Here is a 23,855-nt window from a genome sequence, read left to right on the forward strand (position 1 = left end):
ATAGGAAACATTAAGTTGTTTAATTTTTCATTAAAATCTTGAAAAAAAACTTTGTGTTAGAATTTTGGGGGTTTTGAACTGAAAACCATTGGGACACTCCCCATGATTTTCTGAAATGCATTTGTTCCTTAAACAGGGTAAGATATTTTTACTACTGGTTTACTACTTTCACATTGGATCTTATGAAATTTCACCATGCTTTGTTATTCTTTTCTTGTACTGTGTAAAAATATAAACATGATTAGTAACACAACCATATCATATTACCACTGGCAAACCTTCTGTTTTTTGTGCACACTAATAGGCTTACTGATCTTTCAGCTGCTCTCATAACATTCCCATTCCCTGCACTCCCTGTAAAGTAGCTCCAAACATGCTAAAACAACAAGCTGAAAGCATCTAGCTGCCCAATGCAAAAGTTTAAAAAATGTAATGCGTTATTACAAGATAGCAGTAGAGCTTATGTATACCACCATCTTTCAAACTATTTAAGTGGGATAATGTGGCCACTCTAAAAGCTTCTATATGATGTCCCTGCAAAGCTAACATAGGAAAACATTTACTCTTGACTAGCTATCGGTTTATCCTTGAGAATTTGAACATGACATACCCATCAAACATATCATAAATTTATTTATGCAGTGAAAAATCACAGAATGACCAGGGTTGGAAGGGACCTCAAGGATCATGAAGCTCCAGCCCCCCCACCTGGCAGGGCCACCTTTACTAGATCAGGTTGCCCAGGGCCCCATCCAATCTGGCCTCGAACACCTCCAAGGACGGGGCATCCACAACGTCCCAGGGCAGCCTGTTCCAGGACCTCACCACTCTCCTTGTAAAGAACTTCCGCCTAACATCCAACCTAATTCTTTCCTCTTTCAACTTAAAACCATTTCCCCTTGTCCTACTGTTATCGGCCTTTACAAAGAGTTTACACCCCTTCTGATTATAGGTACACCTCAGGGTACTTATATGTAATATAGGTAATGTGTATTTTATCTCAGCGTGGGCAAACTACTCACCTGTATGCTTATACTTGTTCCTTCTACAGTAAGATAACCACAGCGGCAGCAAGGCTGTAATAATCTCAATAATTAGCTGATATTTTGCTATCTCATAGTTCCTGCACCTCCACCACAATCCCATCCCCAATCATATTTCCCTAACAACTGGATTTGCAAACTTGACATTTACAGGACAAGGTGTGGATTCAGAACATAGACCTGATGAAAACTAAATTAGTGTGTAATTAATTACTTGGTTTTTTTTAAAATTAAGTTTACTACTTTAATATTACATCACATCACAAATGAATAATGATAGGGAAACAGTAACTTGAAGTAATTATAAGATGCTATACTAACTTTCATTTATAAGAAACTGTAACTATGGGGAGAGGATGAAGAAAATTCACAAGACACTAAACCACATCTCCTAATCATCTCTCTCCCTCCCATGGTTCCAGATTACTGCAGTATTAAAATTGATAGTAAGTATCAGATACTGAAATACATTATGTTTTAAATTTAAAGGACCATGTGGCGTTCTGTCACTTCTGTTGAATTTTATTATATTTTATGACATGGGGCCTAACACAAAAATTAAATGAGTATAAACAATTTAAATGAACTGTCTGAAATATGAAACTTAATATTTTCCAAGCAGATAGCACAAATAATTCCGAGAAAATAAGCCTAGCTGAACTGGAATTGCGCAAATAACTACCATAAGCATGAAACTCATTCATACCATTTTAAAATTTTTTTTTGGATACTCAGATTCCTTTGCTTACACAACAGTTTTTCTTTTTCTTTTTCTGTGATAACTCCATCCTGCTAAAATATTCCACAGGAGAGCTCACAGTTTCACTAAAGTACTTCAATTCCACCTCAAAGCAGTCAACAATAGAATCTGTACATGAAAATGTACCTTGCTGAAGATAGACTGAACATAACCATGAACAATAAGGAGCCAATCCCATACTGATTGTTACACCTATACTATACAGAATACACAGTGGGGCCTTCTATAGCTCCAGAGAATTTGGAATACATAACAAGTTCCATAAACTTATGCACAGAAACTTAATAATTTAACACATTTAATAGCAACCCCCTCTAGTCTGTGCGAGATCTATTTGCAATTTCAAAACAAATTTTATTATAAACACAGAAATCAAGTTAATGAAAGAATCTGAATAAACATTACAACTAAAGCTACTTGAAAGATTAGTGATGAAAGGGAATGTTGTAAACAAGTTTGAAAGGGTGACAACCAATATCATATCTCTACTGCCATTTAAGCATGCCATTCACAGATTGCTTCTCCTGAATTTTCTTTCAGGAGAACAGGAGCTCCATACTGATTAGACCAGAGCTGCAGGTTCTACAAGCTGATTTACAGGTTTAGCACCTTCTCAAAATTGTATCTAACTAGTACAATTAGTCAGAGAAGTCCAAATGTTCATCTTGAATTATGTATTTAGTTACAGGAATTGGAGGAAATGTTAATACTCAGCATTCTTATGCTACTGTTACTTCTACCTTACCCACTTGCAGTAGCGCACCTACTTAAAAGAGTGCATCCTTCTCAAATTAAAATGGAACAATTTGATCGGCACTGGATGTATTTTTTGCTGGTGTAGCAGAACCTACTACAGCTCTAAATGCACAACAAAGACTAGCTCAGGATACATGGAGTATCCAGAAGCAATGATCTAACACCTCTTAAAGTAAATATGAACGCCCCAAAAAGCTGAAGCTTCAGCCTTTCATTCTTTGCAGTCTGTAAATAAAAGTAGATATATAAACTACGTGCCTCACCAAAAATCTCAACGTCTCTCTCTCTGAAATAAAGCTGAAATTTTGACCTTCATTGGGATTTTAACAACTTAACATATGGCTAAGGCTTTCCTCTACTCATCTTGCTGCAAATGCAGTATAGGAAATATTTCAATTCTAAATGCCTTTAAAATTAAAATGCTGTCGCAGAACATCCTTTTGGATATCTACAACACTTTCCAAGCTTTTTTATAACCTTAATGGAATAGGTACTTCATAGCTTGTCTAGCAGGGAAGCATTTGGCACACAAATCTTCAGTGGGTATAACTATATTACACAATTTTTAATTTTTAAATATTAAGATACTAATATCTATAAAGAAAATCCCTTCCCTCCTCATACATGAGCTTACCTAAAATGCCAAGAAAAAAAAAAAAAAATAATAATTTAAAAAAATGAAATAAAGTAAACTGATTTTTTCACCAAGAGAAAGACTAGAAGAGCAAGCCTTAGTTCCAGAAGCTGAGAACAACTGTCAAACACATTGGTGGCAATGAAGCAGAGGAAAAAGATCATCTCAAGAATAAATATTTGAATATACAACAAACCCAATTTACTTCCAATTATTAAAGCTATTTTCATAGCTTCTCATTCCCACCGCTCTCTTACAGAAAGAGAGAGAATATCAGTAAAAATGCTGTATGCCAAACCGCAGCCTGATACCTGGGTGCCAGATGGCAGTAACTTTAAAAATACCTTGCAAGGTTTTTTTTGCCATTGTTTTTTGTTTGTTTTTTTTTAAGCTTATCTATTGATTTTTATTTTTATTTTTTTGTCTTGCAAGCGAATCCAATAATCACCTCACAGAACACTTGTCTGGCTGTACTGAGTCATAAATGCTCAAAGTCAGAGAAGTTGCTTACTGCTTTGTCCTGCAGTATGGAAAGCCTTCTATAATACATACCTACCCACAGAACACTTCATATCAAACTATGTTCCTTTTATTTGCTTTGAAAGAATATGCAAGGAAACTGCCAAGTTGGCATACTCAAGAACATCATTTCCTGTGAAACTTCTATTGCTTATTCAACAAGGCTGCACCCCTATCAAAGTGACCGATGATCACCTATCATCCATTCATATTTTAAAACCTGATACGGGCTGATGAGCGGTATTCTGCCAATCCTTTGAGATACTCTGAAGCATTTTTAAACCCCACTTTTCTAACATCTATCGTACGAACTGAATAACTGCACTACTTATATCCTATGTAGTGGCAAGAGGAAACAGAGGAGAAAAGGAAGCTACACCTCAGCTCACTTCAACTTCTAATGCAAAGCCTATGATGCTTGCACTATCTCTAGTGCTATATGCTTAATGTCACTAGTGACACTCTTCAGCACTCTGTGGGGCTCCATTTTGATCTCTCTTTGCACACTGTGCAATCATTGTCTTTCACAAAGAACATCTGCTGGTACCACCACATCAAAAGATTCTTATCTTCCTGTAGCTCTCATTTGAGAGTAACCCATATGATGTTGACACTATGTTTTAATGTCCTCTCTGATCTCTTTCCTCAAGGTCTCACATAACTCACTGTATTCGGCCCACTCTCCTCTTCTGTTGTGATCTTCCTTTATCAACCCTCTTCAATCATGTGTTTTATTTCATTAGAAAGCAGCTTTTCTCAGTGTCTTATCGGCTTACTTATAATTTCCTCTTTTGTTTTAAACACTGGTTTCTTTGATTTGCCAATCAAACTTCATGTTCCTTCAATGAGAAGGTTACAAATCCCATTCAGAACTGGAGACTTAGTTCTGTCATCACTGAACAACATATTGTTGTTGATGGATTTCTCAGTTGTGATACCTTCACTATTGTGTAAGTCATTAAAATATATATGATGCTGTATCTGCATCATATTCAAAACTGTTAAAGCAGTGAAGAACCAGGGATGCTTTTTTCTTAAGAACATGTCACAATACATTGAATGGAAAGCAGGTAATCACGTTTGACATCAGTGACAAAAAAAAAAAAAAAAAAAAAACAACAACAAAAACAACCAAACCATGATGTCATCGACTGAATTACTCAAATCCTTTGTTTTGTGCTGTTATCTTTATTATAACAATGTGAAAATTTATCATTACTTCAATTTAACATAATATTTGTCATTTTTATCACAATCTTTTACCCCAGCAGTTCATCCCACAGTACTAATTCACTTTAGGCTACTTATTTGCTACTGTTTGGTGATTTTCTTCATAGGTAGGTATTTCTACTCCCCCTCATTTACAACACGACATAACTAAATCTTGCTCTGTGTAAGGTGTTGCTTTGACCCTTCAGTAGTTAGCTGTACTTAACTGCTGACTCAAAGACACGTTTGTATTACTGCAACAAACAAGATGCAGTTGATTCTACATTTAAATAATTTTTTAAAAAAAAACAACAACAGTTAGAGGCTGGTCTCTGTATCAGAGAAAGCACACCCTGCAAGACTCACATGAGGTCTTAGCACTGACAAGTAGTTGTTCGAAACCACAATAAGTAAATATTAAATCTGATTTCAAGACAGTTATATTTTCCCCATCTGCCAACAAAGCAAAAATCATTTGCACCAGTATCAAGTTCACTTGGGTTCTATCCAAAGCAGAAGTGTCAGAAGTAAAACTTAATATTTTTTTCCTCTCAGTTTCTTTTACTAACAAGTCTTACATAGATTGTATGAGATATTTTGTGCATTCTTTTAGAACTGTACTCTTATTAATAACAATTCAAAACAAAGTCAAGAAAATCCTCGATAAATTTTCAGCATCTTTAAACAATTCTAATAGCAGTTTATTATCACAGATTTTTGGCAAGTTGCTGTAGGGGAAGTTTGCCTGCTGTTTTCAAATCATGCCCGTTTATAACTATCTGTGAATCACCTGCCAGATAGGCAACTTTTCATGAGAGCTGTCCTGCAGTGCGATATCACTAGACGTGTGATGAGACAATTCTATGTAGGTGAGAATTTTTATCCTATTAGACACACTGTCCTGTTGCTGTCTGCTATCATACTGAGATACATGTTCAACAGGTGTTTTTTCACAATACCAAAACAACCTCTCATTCCCCTCAACATACCTTGATATATAGACCATGAAATTGTTAGGGATAATACTGTTTACTTAAATGACTGTTTCTTTTTTCTAATCTTCCCCTCACCCCCAATGAAATGGTTACTCCATTACACTGTACGTACCATGTTTGCACTCTTGACTGCAGGTTTAGGTCCTTGTGAACAGGAATCCAGACACTTTACAGATTCTACTGAGAGTCTTCAGTTATACGACTAGAATGAAAAAGCTAACTTGGACACACTGTCATCACAATTGAAATATTCTTCTCACCAAGTGTTCAAATTAAACCCAAATGAAGTTAAAGTCCATGAATTCAACAGGAATTTGATCTTAGCATTTATAATGAACCGCACCTAATGCCTTACGAAATCTCTCTACAGTTTGTCCAGCTATGTTACACCAAACTAATGTTTCCTTCATTGTACATGACTATAGAAGAAGGAGACCAGGATTAGTTTATCTTTTACTGAGTAATCCAGCCAACTAACCCATGCCAAAGTAAAGAAAAATGTAAGGCTCAAACTTACTTTAGAATTCACATGAAACATCTGCCCTTCCTTTCCAGCCATTCTTCCATGTCAACTGATATTTCACATTTACTGACAGCAGAGAGAGCTTACACAAGCAGGCTTACTGAAGCTCCACAAGAAATACCCGTTTCCTGTCTTATTAGCTTGACTGTATAAATTGCGTTCTTCATTTCTGAGTCTATGTTAGATATCTTACAAGAAGAAAAAATACTGAGAAAAAAAGATGTGTGCAATTCCTATTCATATTAAAAGCGAATTTTGAAAGAGACTTCTCCGCAGGGAAAATTATGTGCCTTTTAAATTAGTGCTTTTGATCCCTCATTTTGAATAGCAACTTTCATTGAGAGAAAACGACTATTTCGTTAGACTAGGGAAGAAAGAGTTCAGAGGTCAGTCTTTGCACATACAGTTAGCACATCAGTTGTAATTACAGAATGTCTAACTATTAACAGAGATCATTCGTTTTGGTAACCTACAGTTCCTTTTTGTTATCATTCAACATACATGAAAAAGTATAGCACTTGTATTGCTCAGACAAATGTGGCATGATGTAGTTGGAAATGGCACAGAATGGAGAAATAACAAGAGCTTCTGTGGATGGAGGAGGAGAAGCATCTTCAAGGACTAGGACAGCAATCCTTCTCCCTGTTAATGCACTTTTTATTTATTTCCCTATGCAATAAGAAATACGGAAGGGCTAGTGCATTCATCAACATAAACTATAGGTAAGAGGCCACAAAAGAATGTACTAAGTACATTGAAGTCAAAACACCTGCTTAGCAGCAGAATTGACTGCTGTTTTTCTGAGTAGTAACAAACATCATCTAGTCAGATTTTAAGAAGCAGCCATTGTGTGCACAGTGTTTTATTTTCATGTGTACAATACTGTTTCACAGAGCTGAACTAATTCAGTGATCATAATGTTACTGACAAACGTAAGCGTGCTCTTAACGCCGACCAAAATATTTCATTTGGCAACATGAAGCATTTTACTTCCATGCAGATTAAAACCTGCATCATGTTCTGACTTTTAGATAAAGTGTCTTTGAAATAACGATGAAAAAGAAAACAAGGTGATGGAGGACTAGGAAAATCAATACAGGAAATAGATCAAGGAATTCCACATGGAAAAAATAAAGATGTAAGCAAAAATAGTTTTTAAATACAGATAGGCAGCTGGATGTTCACTGTCTTTTGCCAGCAGTGAACATTCAATGCAACAGAACAACTGTAAAAGTGGACTGGAACCCCTACGCCTTTAACAGAAAAGAAGCTCCTGTTAAACAAAACACAGAATGTGTATTATAAAGCTATCTCAAGTTACAGAAGAAACACAGAATAACCTCGAAAAAATTATCCTAGCTGGTCTCTTATTTATACCCCAGTTTTTGTCCAAAACTAAATCAAGGAGATAAACCCTGTTGAAATTAGAAACACATGTAAAAAGAAAAAAGACAGTGAAGAGCGTCTCATCTAACAGGTCTTCAGAACTGTGCTATACCTTCATGTAAAAAATAAAATAAAATGTCATGTTCTTGTTTAATGAGTACAGTTAAATCTACATAAAATAGAAACACTAAAAACAAACAAAACTAAGTATCTTTGTTCTGAAGTCAGATGTTTGCTTTCCTAAGTCACATAGGCACATCCAGAATGTATAGTATTCTATAACAGACAGTACTGATGATAGTAATTGCTGGCACACTCATTCTTATAATTTGTTTAAAAGCACTCTGTGTAAATATATCTGCAGCAGTGTTCAGTTCATATTTAGGTCTAGAAATGTTCCTAAAATCTCAATATTTGTATGCTTGTAATTAATGGTTCAGACATCTTTGACTCAATAGTTTTCTTCTTCAAAAGAACTCTTCAAATCCTCAAAAAAGTAATCAGCTTTGTAGCCATTATTTTCTCATAAGAGGCCAAATAATAAGTTAAACCTAAAAAAAAAAAAAAAAAAAAAGCAATAAAGCTACCACAAATAGTCTTCTCTATCTCCTCCTTCTCTCCAAAGCCCCAACACTTGTACGGTGTTAAATCAGCTCCTTTACATCTGAACAATGAGCAGAAGGCTGTCCACAGAAGAACACAAGCATGAAGCATGAATAACCTACACTGAGAAAACATCGGTTGCTTCCCTTTCTTCAATGCATTTTTTTCTTCCCTCAGAAATACTTGGGAAATGAGTATCAATGTTATAATTTTCATAGAAAGGAATGCAGAAAAAGAGGGAAAATGGAGCTTAAGTCCCTTGTCTGCTATTCCAGTCTATCTATTTTTTAATATTGTCAACATGAGTAACTAGATTTTTGATACCAGCAAGAGATTCAAATTTCTAATTAAATATCAACAGTAAGAAAGAAATATTTTACAGATAAAGGTCACTATCTAGAAGAGGAAAGGCAAGTGTTACGCACTCCTGAAAAATTTCCTTTAAAATCTGTTATCATAACAAAAATACGGAAGATCTTGTATAGATATATCTTGAGATATGAACCCAGAGCCCTCCAAAGCTTTATTGGTATCACACTGTGCTTTGTGTAACAGGCTGTACAAGTATGTCTACACTCATGTAGAGTTAGCGCTGCAGCAGGGAATTTCATGCTAAACTACAGAACAGCAAACATGAGTATTCAGAAGGGAAAGAAAAAGCATTATCTTCACACAGCTAAAAGCAGTAGGAGGGGTGGGCTAACTGTACAGCTGTGATGTTACTTACTAGACAGGAGTGTGTGTCAAGGGTAGGTCTGGAAGGACAGGTTGTCTGCATTTATTTCATTCTTTTCTACAAATCTGAAATGATTTTCATTGTACACTACACTGATAGGTTAACTGCAATTTCAGTTCAGTTGCACTTGTGGGTAATCTCAAGGCAACACTTCAAGGCCACTTTCCCCCTTAGCTAGCTCTTGTATCCTTGAACTTTAAACACTATACATCAGCTGCAAAATACATCTGCATCTCCAGGCAGCTCAGAGGCACTTCCCTTTCCACCGTTACGTTTTCTGGTTCATGTTTGTTTTTGCTTCATAGAAAGGCACATTATTATTTGCATCTGCCCCTTAATTTACATAATAAGCAACCTCATTAGAAGATGTAAAGGGATAGAGCAAAAAAATTTACTCTGAACACTAGAAGATGAGGTATTAGTGAAATATTTTTTCTGTCTTCCACATTCTCAGGCCAATTCTTGTTCCTTAAGGGAAACAGAGAACAGTAGGCACCATTTTGTGAATCTTTTCATCTGAAATCTGTTTCTATACTTCAGTTTTGCTCTGTGAGAGAAGCATGATTTCAGCTAGACTGACTCACGTTAACTTTTCTGACCAAGGAGATTTCCAACTGCAACTAGGGATTGTTGTGCACTAGCCAAGTGCTAAAGCTTAAATGATGCTTAAACCACAACAATTCAAAGTCACTCAGTGGTAACTGCAGTGCTTGTATATGTTCTGACCCTCCTGTTTCTTGGTTTCAGATTAAGTAGAGTGTTTCAAATGATACTGAAGTATTGTTAAGCATTACTCACCCTCCTTCGATTGTGCACAGTGCAGATAAATGTTTAAGACTTTAAGCCTGTAGGAGTAATAATGTACATAGGTAGACTTCATTGACAAGTTGGACATACGTTATTGACCAAAATCAGAGTAGAAAGACAAGGATACATGGAACATATGCTATGGAGAGAAAGGAATAAAAAACTATCACACTCTATAAAAACAATGGCATAGGTACATGGTAGCAGTTTACTTCCAGGTGAACCTCTTTTGCAAAGGATCTTAAGGGAAAAGGAGAACAGCACATGTTAACGTGCTGTTCCATATCACATCAAATGTTAAATTCTGTGAGTGCACTTGGGAAAACATTTTGTCATACATGTGCTTGCTATCAATTTCTGCTTGACTGTCTCTAAGAAACAGACTAACGTAATGCAAACACCAGGCAAGGGCGTTGCTTGGGAACAGACATATTCATTCTGAATAACTTAATAGAAATGTGGTTTTCTGTTCAGAATAGTGTGGATATTTACCATTTCAGACAACAACAGCAAATAAAACATCCACACATTTGTGTTCAAAGAGAAATGACTGTAAAATATTATAAAAAATATTACAATATTACAAAAAAAAAAAAAATAATAATAATACAATTCTAAAAAGTACTAATGCCTTAAACCAGATCAAAGCAGAAGCATAAGAACCACTGGGTCACCATTTGCTAATTGTCTTCCTGCTGACTACAAAAAAAAAGTCCTTGAAAAACTGTGTTTAACTCACATTTGAGGACTCCATTGGATAGCAGAGCCTTTTCAAATGTTAGGTTTTACTTAAAACAATAGTTACAACCCCTTAAACCAGTCTTCCATCTTTATTGCTGCATAAATTTAAGGCAATTAGTTCACAGTATCATTTTTTCCTGACTCTGCAAATTGTCATAAGAAACGGTATTCAAAAGCAGATAACAGAACTTATGACAAGCATGGGTTTATAATTACAATCCCAGTAAGAAGCCATTAAGGATCTGTGCCATTGTTAGGAATATAGAAGTACTTATTGCCCTCAGCATTGTTTGCACTAACCTTATTCTTACTGAAAACATGCCCTTCTCATGTTATAGCCTTACTGCTGCTTTCCGTTTCACCAGTGTATAGTAGGAATTATTCCAATAAGATAAGATCCCAATTAGCATATAGGAATAAACGGCTTGGCTTTGGCTGCTGTCTGTTTGGAAAACTGGATTGGAGAAGGTAGCAATACACCAACATAAAACCTTTCATTTAAGGAGAATAAAGTGGGGGGGGAAAGATGAAAACAGAAGTTCAAGATAACATTGACATTAAATAGTGTAGAATCTGTCAGTACTCTTTTAGAGACTTTCTTGGAACAAAGTATTTCTATGATGAGGCTTCCCCACTTGTATCATGTGAACAAAACATACTGTAAAAGAACTTTTCTTCTAAATTACATTAGTTACCTTAACATGGTGACTACAGATATTTATATTTTACATGAAGCCGATTATTTAGGAATATTTCCTGTTGAGATATCAACAAATAAGAAATCTGACACTCACGTTTACAACATTCTTTGTCACTGCGAAACAAATAAATTAAATCAATTGAAAATACTACAAAAGGCAGAAACCTCTAAACTCCTTTCAAAACATTACAAAGCAAAGAAAATGATGTCTTTCCCTTGATACAGAAAAGCATTATCTTTCATTAAATAGAGGAAACTGTCAGATACACTTTTGTCAGGATGACGGCTCTTTTCCACTGCTAGACTGTGCTGCTCAAGCAACACTGTTATGTTTGTACTGGAAATGGAAGATAACTACATGTCTGTGTCTCTCCTATTAGGTAGTTAAATGGAATTCAACTAGCCATTCTTCTGCAAGCACCAAGCATAGAAGCTATCACAACACCCCGAGGCATTTTTATGGTTACTTTCAGAGTAGCTAAGAACAGCTATTGAAGAGATCTGGGATTTGGTTACTACACATTTTTGGTAATAAAGTGTGCCAAAGAGCCCATTTTAGTTTTCTGGTCCTTTGCTGCTCCAGAAAACACTTATCCCGGTTTATATGCAGGTGCCTCAGGTAAGTATCTTGGATACCCCAAGGCACTTCAAGCTGCACTAGGTTCTCAGACATAAAAACGCTCCCTCTTCTTTCTCACAGAAAATGTTGTTCCAGCAGCACTCTCAGATAAAGACAACAAATGCAGGTGGTAGCAGTGACCCTTGTGTCAGACTGTTAGCACTTGTGCAGCATAGGCATTTATCTGCTAAAGTTTAAGAGCAGCTTCTATAAGAAACTGCCATTAAACTGCTATTTTCTGCAACTATATCAGCTGCTTAAATAGAAAAGATACCATCACTAAAAGCCACGCCTCTTATCTTGTTCTTTATTTTTTATTTTTTTTTTAATAAATGCAATATATTAAGAAAAAGCTTCTATAACCTAAATTATCTTTCTGGAGTCCTGCCATAACACAATATACCCTATGCTACAACTCATAAGAGATTTTTACTAAATTGGAAACAAAAGAAAAAGAGCAGGCAGCTTTGTAGCTTTTTCACTGTCTGCTTGCTAGAGATACTGTGGCCTAATTAGATTCTGGGCTGTTAGAGCTCTTTGCACTGATGTACAAAGCAGTCAGAGTTGGTGTTAAGTTCTGCTTTTGTGCTCTACTGTTAAATTTTATTCTTGACAATTAACGCTAACAAGTCACTTCCCTTGGAGTAGAAAATCGTTTTAAAAAAAAAGTGTTTTAGGTAAAAAAAAACACTATAAGTACTACTACTGGATTACACAGATTAACTAATCAAAAGTGGATAGGATTCCTAGAAAAAAAAACATTTTGAGAAGAAATTTATAAAAACCCATTATTTTTACTCAATGATTTCTACTTTAGTCAATTAACAAACTATTTCACAAACACCTTTCACACTCTTTTGGGTGTTGCTGCCACAGGTATGCTACACTGAAAAGGGCAAAATAAAGTATTTTGGAACATTTAATACGTGATAAATTATGCAAGGTGACCCAACAGCTTCATCAAATCAATAATAAATTTACATTGCATTTCTGATAAAGCTACATTCCTCACCAAAAAGCCTGTCTTCCCCAAAATACTTTTTCCTAATATCCAGCGTTAGAAACAAAATACATTGGACAAGTGCCAATGAACCAACAAACATATAAAGACTGCTACTGGAGTCCTCAAATACCCAAAGTCTTTGAAATCCACAAACCATTTTACACAGGAAAGGTATGCTCAGAGTATTTCCTTTTTGTTGATTTCTGTGTTTTTTTGTGGTTTTTTTGTTTGTTTGTTTGTTTTGTTTTGTTTTATGTCCCTGCTGAATGAGTGTAAGTCATCTGACTGCATTTGGACACACGAATACGTGTTTTGAAATGAAAACACTAAGCATACACATGCTTACACATACTCTAGTGTAGACTAAATAAAACAGAGGCGTTGCTTAGTGATAAACTATAGATTAGGTAACACAGCCATACATCGATACAACGAAAATCAATTAGGAAAATGTCATTTACAGAAGGTTTGCTGTTCATACATATGTAAGAATTGAACACAGACGATGTTATATTCAGAACATAACCTCAGAGTACATTTTGCCACAGTTTTTCAACTTTTAATTTTGAAAGTGAATGGATATAAAATTATATATAGAGTTGCCCTATATAATAAAATAATAGTAGAATGTATCACCAGAATTCAAACATTCTTCATCAGTGAACAGCCTTCAGATCCACCACCATTTATAATGCTTTCAGTTTTCTAAGCAACTGATGCTTAAAGACAAAACAACCTAATTAGAAGAGAAAATATTTCTAATATTTTTTTGCCCAACAATAATAGTTATATTTTCTCTGCTCCATAATACATTTTTTCCACCCATAAATAATTCACAGTAGCCACAGTAAGCCATCTTCAAGCCGATGTGGTCCAGAGGTAAAATTAGCTCCAAAATGAGGGACACCTCTCACAATGAATGACAGTCAAGAAGTTTGCCCTGAAGTGATTTGGATTTCTAAGCTATCTCCCAAGGGTTAGAGCTTATCTGTTCCAGTTATATGTGTGTGTGCTGGGATTCTGAATGGACTAAATGTCTTACTCTGTGCAATCCTGGTCCTGAAAGTGTTTACTCGTGGTATTCAGTAATGCTGAGTATTACATGTGTACACTGTGCAAGAAGTAAATAACAGCAATAGTGAGATATTAATTGCTGACTTGACTTCAGGAATTATGGAGGTCTAAGTATATAACCAAATTCAACTATACAGTGAAACTTAATAATGATACACTGCCTTATAAAACAAAAACAGAAAAAGCCTCCCCTATGAAATATTCATCAGTAATATGTATTGCATTTGATGACTACTGCAGCCTGAGAGAATCTATGTCTGTACCTCCAATGAGAAGTTTTCTATCATTAATGCCTGTTACATACTAAAATTCTTACCCCAAAATAAAGGAATGACACTTGAATACATGTGGAAAGGCAAGCCTGTGCTGCTATGAATGCTCTTTAGAATTCTTTTCTGATATTCAAGGCTTAACTGATTTGAAATATGTCAAAAGATCTCACTGGGGTGTGTGAAGAGGTGATACTGCAACTCATTTCCCACATTTTTTTTTTTTTTTGTGAATGTTAAAGAAGAAAGAGGGGAGAATCACCTTATTACTGTTTTTGCATTTTATGAAGCTTTCTCAGAAGTCTTAAAGAAGCTCTGTGAAATGGGATATCACTGTCAATAAGAAAAAAAGAGCAAAGATGAGAGGCAGCCTTATAGTTTCAGCTTTACATTAAGAGATGTCACTAAAAATACTAGGAAATGAAAATAAAAATGCTGACTTATACAACCATAAAGTAAGTCTCCTGTTTCTAAAAAGTCAGTACTTCTAATCACAACAATTTTTTGTTAATTAACGAACATTACTGCAAGTCTTGTGACTCATTAGTGTACATATTTCAGCTTGTCTTGAAAAAAGATTATATTTTAATCATTCAAAATCCGCAAGATTTGGAGCCAACTTTAGTTATCCAAACAACCTCTGAAACACATATTATCAATTAACCAGAACATCCTTAAAGATGCAAGATTATGGACCTTCAAGGACATAAGCCAAACATTAAACCTCAAAAAAAGACCCAGGAAACATTTATTTAGTTTGATGTTAACAGACCAATAATCCAATATCCATTATGTTACTGGATTCCATAATATTTCGGTAAACTAAAACATAAATATGAAATCACTATGAACATATCTAGCTGATGAGTATGAAGCTTACGAACTGCTCAAGCACAAAAACATTTTTCAGTGACTAAATTATATGAGTTGGTTTATAGTGATGTTTAGTAGTTCAAATCCAAATTTCATGGCATCAGTAGCCTGACAAGTTGCCTTTGACAAAAATCTAAGAGTCTTTTTTGAAATGGCTTTGAATGGTTGACATAAATCTTACCCAAAAGTATCAAAGTAATTTTCACATGAAAGCATAAACCGCAACAGAGAACTTCAAAAACTAGGACGAAATGAAGTACAAATCTTTCATTTCCAATTGCAGAACTCATTTTTTTAAGTTAGCTGTGCCTAAATAATTCAAACACACACAAAGTGCCTGCTGAATTCTACACACAAGTTTCCTACAAACTGATGTTTATTTCTGCTACAATTTGTAAGAAAATAGTTAACAGTTAACCTGCTTTAAATATTTGAGAGCTTATTTTCTGAGTGTCTAGTTGCACAGGTATAAGGAAAGGAATAAAAAACATACTGAAGTCTGTATAGTCCAGTATTGTGGTCATGAGCAATTGTCTAAGTAAAATAAAAATAGGACAAGTATGTCATTATTCAAAATAGAATCTCCTGAAGTGGATGGTGTTTTGTCTATAAAGTAATTTGTAACGAATTTCTCTTTCATGCCCCTTTCCCATGTTCCTCCCAGATACTTCTAAGGTCAACATTTTGTGGCAATGTTTTGCATAACATCTGTTATGCAAAAACCCTCTCATTTCTTCTGAGACACTTCTCTACCAGCTCCTCCAGCAGTTTCTTACTCGATAGACAATCATAAGTTTTCAGTCTCCTCCAAGCTACAGAGTCCCAGCCTAAATAGATAATCTTCTGTACGGAACCTCTTCCATACCGTTTCTCATTCCTTTTTCTTGAAAGTTTTTTCAACTACAGTATCCACCTTATAAACATAGTTGACCAAACCCACAAAAAGAAATTGAGATGTAGGCAAGTCCTGGATTTATGAATCTTTCCCTGCTTGGAGGCTAACAGTGAAGATAAAATGAAGTACACTTCCTTTTTATGCACACCAACTTTTTAAAATTATGCTGAGTTTCACCTTCATTTTTATCGGCTTTCCATTCAACTTCTTCACAGTTAGTGTTCACCATTACTACCCAAGTGAAGCTGTAAGACTTACCTTACTGTTCAGACCTCCTTCCAGTCAACGTGCTATAATCAAGCCCCTTGGTAAGCTTGACCAATTTTAAGATCAGGCTATCATAAGGGCTGCAAGATATGAAACCCTCACTTATTCCTACTCTTCCTTACCTATCCTTTAACAGTTGTTTAAACTTCCCTCTAATGCCCAGACTGCTCATTTTTCCTTATAAAACTTCCACAAGAAATTTTGTCAAAGCCTTTAGGAAATCTAGTAGAATATAAAATCAGTGTACATTAGTCAGGTCCTCCTGAGCCAGAGCTAAGAACAGTACATAATTCACAGAACGGATCTTGGAGAATAACAGCACATCTAAACTCTTAGAATACCAGATAATTTTTATGATTTAGCTGACATCCTTAGGAAGGAACAAATGCAATCCTCTGAAACACTGTCCTCTGAGTAGGCTAGTGATCATTTTTACCTCCATGTATCCAAGCAATTCTGCTTGTCAACTTGTTATTACCTTTCCTTACATCTAATAGCAAAATACAGAAAAGCTGGCTACATGACATACACAAACGGAGACAATGAGATTCTTTTTTGCTTTTGGGAGTGGAATAATTTAATTACAGCATGACCATATAAAAAGGTCCTCCAGTTGTTGTTTCTTCACGGTTGCTCTGATCTCTAGAAACAGAGATGGAGCTTGGACATAAAGAGAAGTACTTTGTCTAGATTTATATAAGCATTATAGCTACTTGTAATTTATGTTACTGTATGCATTATCTTTTCAACAGTGAAACCAAGAAAATAATTAGCAGCTGACAGAGGCTTCCATTGTACTCTCAAAGAAAACACAAAGTGGTGATGGTTCAGCTATTAGGCTGAAATTCATTTCAGGTTTGTAAAATGCAGTCAGTTCATTAAAATGCAATTATGCTATGCAAATTCAGAAAAAGTAAAACGTTCCTCTTTTTAGTTTATTTCCATGTTAAATTAAAGATTGTAGCTGTGTATTACAGAAATCTTTATCACAGAAAAAATAAGAAAGCTGAAAATGAAAAATGATCCACCTTGAAGGTACTGAACGATTTCTTTTTCCCATTTTAACACCTTACCTTTCAGTTATACTTGTAACAGCCCTGGAACTTTCTCATCTAAGACTATAACCCTAAACAAAAAGCGCTGTTACCTCTTTTCTCCTCTCCTTTTCAGAAATTTTATGCATGTTTTGGAGAAACAACCAAATTATGCTATAAGACATATGTGGAAAACACCATCACAACTTCTATTTCTCACACACATCATAGTAGTATATGTACATAAACAAGGGTCCATCCTATCTAAATCACAAAGTATGCACAGATATAACACTTCAGGAAATGTTCTCAAAGCATGTTCTCAGCTAACCGGCAGTACACACATTGAACACCACCCACATAACAATTCATACGAGAGAAGCACTGCAAAGTTAACACTGCCTGTTGGAAAACACTACTGGGCCACAGCCATTTCCAAAGTTAGAACTGTAGTTTACAGAGCATTGCTCAGACTCCTGGCTAAAAATCCCATAGCACTGAATTCAGGCACTCACCCCAAGCTCCAGCATAGCTTCTTTGCAGCACTAGCTTCCTGCTACTAGCAAGAGTAGCAAGACCTGCAAGAAAACCATTTGTTAGCACTGCAAAAGCACAGAACACTACACACATTTGTGCCAAGTAAGTCAGAAGTTTGTGTTTCAATGAGTTGTAGTCTCAGTCCCTCTAAGATATTAAACATAATCATATAATGCAGCCATAAAATGCACTTAAGCCTTAATGATCAGCCTGCTCCTTTGAGAACGCCTACCATTAACAAGTCCTTTATGACTGTATCGAATAACTTCTTGGTGTGTGGACAGGACCACTCTATCACTTAACTATTAATGTGTACTTGTAGTAAGTTACAATGAGAAAGGTTAACACTGTGAAATGGTTACAAAGAAAAATAGCAGCAAAAGGACCAGAACAAACAGAAAAGTACTTACCAGTCTCCAAAAGAGCTAGACTCACAGATAAATCTCCATGAGGGAGAAAGCTCCAACCAGAAATCCTTCCCACCTGTTAGTCAGCCCTTAAATAAAGTCTAAGAGACCTGCAGCCAAGCTGCACCCCTTCCAACCACACAGCTGAATTTCCTTCACCTGTGCTCCTAGGGCTGACAGAGTCCTTTCCCCAGGTGCTCAATCAGTGGTTCAGATCAGGACTCAACAGTTACCACACAATAGTAGTAACAATAAGATAAATTTTCTTTCTGTTGCACGTATAACATCTCATGAATACCTACTTCAGTTACATCAGCAAACTTTGAAAAAGATAGAGTTCAGCATAGTATCCTTCTACTACACAGTTTACTCCAAACAAACACATAAAATAATTTCAGAAGCATTGTTTCGTAAGTTATTTCAACCCAAATACTAGTTTAAAAAACTAATTGTGAGGGAGGCTTTAAATTTTTTGTTACATTTTCCGGTTTCAGATATAACCACTTTCTATCACTGTCAGTAGGAACTGAAAGCATTAATGTCCATGAAAAGTTTATTCAGACTCAAACTCCAATCTCCTCTTCCACATTAAGAAAATGTGAACAAAACACCTTTTCCAGCAACACTGAAGAGGACTCACACAACACACTATTGTATTGTCTGTACTTCAAAGCTGGCGGCATTTTGTAATCTGGATACAAGTACAAACAATATGCAATGCATCAGAAGTCTTCAGATTCACATGTACATCATGAATGCTCCCTTCCCTCATAACAGAAAACAAAAATATAAAACGAAATAAATAAATAACGGAAGGTTTGGAGCACAGGAATGGTGCCGAGGAAATTAAATGAAGCCATGATTTTCTTTTTAAACAAATAAATCAGTAAAATACAGGAAGTGTGCTAACAAATCTCTGTTTCTGCATCTGTATGACAGTTTAAATCCTCTGACCTTTTGTTTGATTTCAGCCATGGGCTTTCATCTCTTAGAACAACATGGCACAAACAATGGGTACCAGCTTATTAACGTTCCAGTCATTGTTAAAAGAAAGCTCCCACTGAGCACAAGCCCATGCAAGTGTGATCTCTTCAAATTGTTTACAAAGAGTACCTGTACATGACAAAAAATACAAACGCCTGGCAATAAAATTGGCACCTAATTTATTTTTTAATATTTCAACTCTCTCTTCTACAAAACAATTAGATTCCAAATCTGTTTGTGAGCAGAGCTGATACATCTGCCTTCTTTCTCATCAATGCAATCCCACAGTTGCAGGTGTGTGAAACCAGCAGTAAAAACTACCTTCTGTTATCTGAAGTCATTCCTAGCTACAAGAAAAGCCACAGGGAGATCAGTCTCTTAGCTATTGTCAATTCATCTGTCCTTCATTTGGGAATAAAAATCCATTAGGTTATGTTTCTTGTCCTTCAATGAGAGTAAAATGTGACTCTCACAACACTATGAAATAGTGAAATGGCACTTCTTTGGCTTCCAGCATCTGTTCTGGGTGTCTGATCCCTCAAAACCATTTCCCTGTTGTGCCAATAAAATTTCTGCTGAATTTAAACTCTGGAAATTTTTGTTAACAAGAAGAAAGCCTTGTATTTTCTGCACAGGACTCAGGACATCAGAGCTCAGTTTGAACCTTCACAGCATCCTCTTCTGTGATCAACAGGAAGTAATTTAATTTGTGTCTTAGATATTTGGGGAGTGTTGACGTCAGCATTTTAAGAGGAATTAGATGCTTCCAAGGTCAGTCTCCAAACTGTCCCTACTTCCATGCTCCCATTTGCACTGCAGAGCAGCTGCAGAATGGGTAGGAACAAAATGAGCCAAGTGTGCAGGGAAAGCACCTGATGTGCCCAGCTACAGGCAGGCATTCATGCCACAGAACCAAGCCACAGCTAGGCTAAAGAAAACCCTGTAGCACAGCTACCACATAATGAAAAAAACATTTATTATCAGAAAATTTTTAACATTGGTTATTATGCTGAAGTTAAGAAAAATGTCCAACTGCTTCAATTCAAGTATAGAATACTCTGGCAGTAGTAAGAACAAAATCCACAAACGCTGACTGTTAACCCAAAGCTCTGGCAAACTCAAAATAAGAACAGAAAATTATCTTTGTAAGAGTGACAATTATTAAATATATGATGCATCATTTAAGAGGAGGATTCTTGTAGCAATTCCAGGTGCTTAATTTTCAAGTGCAAACTAAAATTCTGTTACATGAGTGCCTGCTGAAATTAATCTTATGGTCTTTAGTGCGACAATGCAAAAGCAAGTATTATTGAATAATCCAGGCAGCATTAAATTCAAGAAGAGCTAGAAACGATTATAAAATGGATTATTTTTGCAATATCAATTGGAATAATGATGGGACAGAATTGTGACACAAATATGCCATCAGAGTACTTATATGCATAAGTATTACAAATCTCAATACTACAGAAAGCCAGTTTTGAAGGCAATCTAAATCACAGATGGACAACAGAAAATTTCTCTATGTGAATGCTATGCACATCTTGCTTCACAGTTGACTGAAACATTTATTACAGGAGTTTTTAAAAATGTATAGAAAGCAAAAAATATTTAGGAAATCAGTATCTTTATTAACTATAAAGTAAGGAACATTATGCATTTTAATGTACACACTGTCTTATCATAATATTTTCATCACATCAAACATTTCATCATACAAAGTACAATCTGACTAAAAGTGTTAATAATAAAAACAATCGCTCTTTCATTTAGACCAGCTAGTAAAATACTTAGGTTTACACATAATGCAACTTGAGAGTTTCCCTGTACATATGTGTGATGAGGTGATTTCACCAACAAGATGAGTCATCTGATATTCATAATTTAGGCATAAAACTCAGGGTCTCCTAAGTTTAGAGATACATACATGGTCCACAGATTACCATATGGAGTAGAGGAAAGATGTAACAGATACCTGACTCTAAGATACAGACTACTTCAATGGTAATTGTACTTCAAAGTGTAACATCCACTGTCCATTAAACTAACATGAATTATCCCACATCATTCCCTGGCAAAGAAGTCTCTAATGTGAAGTTAAAGAACCTGATGAAAAAGGCATTTAAGCAAATCTCTGACTGGCTCTGTTCCACTTGCTGGATTGCAGCTTGTAGTGTCAACACAGAACTGGTGTTTTTACATAGTTTGCAATGTTAGCCTTCATCTTTCTCTTAGCCTATTCATGAGATTCTATCACTGTTATGAGCAGTCACATTATTCTCAAATTGCACACTCCCCTATAGTCCTCAAAATGTAGTCAACCAGCTTCTAAAAAATCTGGGTTAAAATCTAAATGATATAAACTATTAACTTCTAAAATAAAATTCTAAATATTTTCTAATCCATTTATAACTCATTTATCATGCATTAATCTCATTATGGTTTCAAATGTACATATCAATATTCTACCTATACAACCTCTCAAAACAATCTTCAACTCATTCAACAACACAAAGGGTTGAAAACCCTGGAATACAGACAAAGAAGAGAAGTGAAGGATCCCGCACAACAGTTAGGAAATGGCCAATAACAATAACAGGAGTTGAAAACGGAACAAGAACACAGAGATCATCAGGAAAAGCCTCAATGCACTGCCTTCAGTTATTCTATGGAACATGATGCACATAACATATGGGTCTTCTCTCACTCAGAAAGCATTTTTAAGGTAATACAGCTCTAGACAATTAAGGATTATTCTAGTACAGATCTCATGGAAAAGTGACTCCCAACAGGCAGGACAGTCTGGCTGGCTGACACCTGCAATTGTTACTCGTGAAAACAAGAAACCCACCTGTCTGGTAATTTCTTATTCTTCCCTCTGTGCTCATCCTCTCCCACTGCCCTTTTGTAAGTAGCTCACTCTTGAATACTAGCAATATGTTAACATGTGAATTGGTTGGCTCAGCTGCTCCCAGGTGATGAGGGAAGAATAGGCAACTCCATAAACAAGGTTACATTGCCCGTATGGGATTTTGAACATGAGTAGTTCTATCTGTGAGCCAAAAATGAAGTGTCAAGTACTAAATGAGGAAAATACATCCTATGACACAGATTAATTTCTTCAATTAGAATTTTTATTTTCTCTTCTAAAGGTCATTTCATGACTATGTAACTAATGAGAAAGGATATATTCCTTGAGTCATCTGGGATCTACCATAGCATATCTGACCAAAGGTGTAACTAGTGAACTATGACATTTCAGACAGATGAGGATCTGCAGCTGCAGCTCATATCAAAGCTTCCATGGCAGTTCATATTTGCCATATATCTTTCAGCTGAAAAAGATGTGATTGCCTCTCCGGTAATCTCACAAGTAACTTTCATCAATAGCTTGCTCTAAATTTGATGTGGCAAGGGTTTGCAAAAACACACACGATAAAACAGAGGTTTCCTTTATGAGACTATACATGTTTTAGTCTTCTCTGGATGATAATATGAACCTCATATGTAATTCTGGTATTTTTTTCCTCCAGAATCTGACAAAGAATAAGTAGGAAAAAGGGCAGCTAACTGTAATTTGATGCTACTGTAGATGTTTATACTGCTGTGTTCCCTTCAGTTATTTTTGAGTACTTTTCCACTTAAAAATGTATGCATTTAAAATGAAACAAACCTCAGAAAATCTAGAATTTACTATTCTGCTGTGTCATATAAATATCCAGTTGAATGCTAGAACCATGATACAACACTTTCTATGATCTTCAGCATTTCCAAGATACTTGACACTTAGCTGTTATTTAAAGCCTACATCATATCAAAAGGAGTAGCAGTTTTGAAGTGTTACTCTAAATTAATTGCTTCTGCTTTGCTTTAAAAGAAAACGGAACCCAAATCTCTGTTCGGTGTAACCCCAGTTACCCAGTTACTTGTCCTATTATTCTGCTGAATTTACTCCTCTGTTCTAATACATTTTTATACTGTAATGGTTTCTTTTAATTTTTTGTTTTGTTTTGTTTTGTTTTGTTTTTTTCCATGTACTATACCAGTCTTCTTATCATGTTTGAAAGCTTTTCAAAGGAATATGCACTGTACTACCTGCAGAAGCTCACAACATTCTGGAGCTGATGAAAAGAAGGGAAGAACACCGGATTAAAAATCACCCTGAGCTCACAGGCCTTGAGATTTTCGATTTAGCAAATGTCAGCAGAGGGCTCCTTGCTTCTTCTATCTGCCACAGTGAGCTGCGTGGAGGGCTGGGAGACACGCTGCTCACCTGGTCGAATGTTGGTAATTCAACACTCTTTTCTCACCACGTCGGCAAATTCTCCTCTTGTCATCTTACCTTAAATTCTAGCAAACCAAATAAAGTCTGCTTATGCTTACCAGGCAGGTTTCATCCACATTTTACAGTTATAATTAAAAGCTACATTTTGATTAAGGACATTATGAATTACAATAAAGTGCAAAGAACATGCAAAATG

At 35.7% G+C, this 23,855-nt stretch overlaps 1 protein-coding gene across 6 annotated transcripts in view; it reads right to left on the minus strand.

Annotated features, from left to right (window-relative positions):
• The window catches only part of TENM2 (teneurin transmembrane protein 2), a 1,410,959-nt gene that overhangs the window by 880,046 nt on the left and 507,058 nt on the right, over positions 1 to 23,855 (minus strand). For 3 of the 6 annotated variants that reach the window (XM_015875933.3, XM_015875927.3, XM_085518795.1), the window contains exon 5: positions 17,962 to 18,024. The exons of the other annotated variants lie outside the window; for them this stretch is intronic. The gene's annotated coding sequence lies outside the window, so the exon portion shown is untranslated. The remainder of the gene's footprint in view (positions 1 to 17,961; positions 18,025 to 23,855) is intronic. 6 annotated transcript variants of the gene reach the window in all.

This window comes from Coturnix japonica, chromosome 18, assembly GCF_054131305.1.
Source record: "Coturnix japonica strain WE chromosome 18, WE-NBRP24, whole genome shotgun sequence".
Classification (NCBI taxonomy): Eukaryota; Metazoa; Chordata; class Aves; order Galliformes; family Phasianidae; genus Coturnix; species Coturnix japonica.